This window comes from Zingiber officinale, chromosome 2B (assembly GCF_018446385.1).
Source record: "Zingiber officinale cultivar Zhangliang chromosome 2B, Zo_v1.1, whole genome shotgun sequence".
Taxonomy (NCBI): Eukaryota; Viridiplantae; Streptophyta; class Magnoliopsida; order Zingiberales; family Zingiberaceae; genus Zingiber; species Zingiber officinale.
Window position 1 is genome coordinate 139,007,889 of NC_055989.1, and position 1,853 is coordinate 139,009,741.

Below are 1,853 nucleotides of genomic sequence, written 5' to 3' on the forward strand. Positions count from 1 at the left end.
TAAAATTGTTTTTAGAATTATCTTGATTAATTAGATTTGAATTTTTAAAGTTAATATTTTTATTTATTAAATTTAATTTCAAATTATAGAAATTATTAAAATTTAAATTTTCCGCGTGCATATTTTTATTAATTAAATTAAATTTAGAATTATTAGAATTATTTAAAAAATTTAAATCTAATTTATTATAAAATTATTCTCTAAATTATCATTCATAGGGGTTGATCATGTCGGGAAACTGAGAAGACGAACCTGCCGGAATGACGTGTCTGGAAGGTTGACCGCATCCCCATGGCCCAGAAGTTGAGCTGTCTTCTGCGTTGACCAAGCCGTCATATGTTCTCCGGTCGGCAGTACCTGTAGCCAACGACCGGGTTACCCCGGTCCCTGGTACCTCGATGCTCGAGGCGAGTCCCAATAATGCATAAGAACAAGCTGAATAAATAGTGGAATAATGAAGTAAATAGAGAACGAGTACGATGATGTACCCTGGCCCCGGGGACGTCCTCGGATGGATGGATGAGCTGATCGCAGTGCTGATCTAATCCTCGTGACCACGAGAGATAGGTAAATGTCCACCGGATGAGTGGCTGGCTCCTGTGGCTCAAAGCCAGGCACGACATGAATCACATAAGATATAGCAAAGTTGTCCTTATCCTCCATGCACCTTGTCCTCAATTCAAACCTGATCATGTAAATGACCCCAGAGTAGTAACGAGAGTCACAATGTCTGGCACTGTGCGTATATCATATTCCATCATGAAGCTACAATAGAGTCTGTAGCAACTAAGAATAAGGCTGTTAGATCCTGCGACTTCACTGAAAGTCCGGCGTAGGTCCTCTCTTCGATGAGCTTATAAAATAAGGACGGAGATCTTTAGAGCGTGAATGGCCTCGCCTGCGACAAACAGGTTGTCGTGGTCGTGGACGATGAAGCGAAGGAAGACGAGGGCGCCGTGCCCGCCACTACAGAGAGGAACGCCTTCACTTTCGGCGACTGCCGCTTCATCCATGTCACCACCGCATGGATCGGCCGCCTCGCCCCCCTCTCTCTTGTGCCGCCCCTCTGTGTACGCCTCCACAGTGGTGTCCAAGCAAGGGGAAGCCAACTTTGGAGGAGGCTCCGGCTAGAGGAGAGGTGGCACCTCTGTTCCGGCGAGCGTCGACTGGTGAAGGAGGAGAGGAGCGGTCGGTCTACCCGACGGCGTCATCGCGAGGAGGAGAAGTCCCACAGCAGAGTCGCGAGGAAGAGAAGGGAAACGGCGGCAGGCGGCGGCACGCGGCGGCCGATGTCAGCGCTGGCGAGGAGGGAGGAAGAAGAAGTGCGGTGGCGGCGGGCTCAAAAACACGAACCGGCCTCCCCCCTGGACACGAAGAACAATGTCCACTATAAACTCCAAGCCCTAATCATCAAAAGATCAAAACGCCCCTCCCTTATTCCCTAATCACTCCACCTACCCTTGCTAACATCCGGATCAGGGGTAGTTTTGAGAAGCAATATTATCATGTAAATTTATAGACCTATTTTTGAATGTATTACTATTGTAAATAATCGAATTTGCATGAAATATAAAATTATTAACCTTTTTTGTAATTTTTATTGTTGGGCAACGGTTCTTGTAGTGTTCGAACTCCACACTTGAAGCATTTGATGTGATCTATGCACCTCAGAACTCCGAGCATCGATTCCTCCCTTGCCACTGGTTGTGTCATTCGATTCTTACGAGTAGAACACTTATTGTTATAGTGTTCTCTTTTCCTGCACTTGAAACAAATTATGTGAAATTTAAAAACCATAATTAAAATTTATACCTTGCACTCCCTCAATCCTTGGCATGTTTGCTCCTTCAGTG

The 1,853-nt window shown here is 45.4% G+C and overlaps 1 pseudogene; it reads right to left on the bottom strand.

Moving 5' to 3' along the window:
* Window positions 1-375: 375 nt before the first annotated feature.
* On the bottom strand, window positions 376-1,211 carry LOC122048774 (annotated as a pseudogene).
* Between the last annotated feature and the right edge of the window lie 642 nt (window positions 1,212-1,853).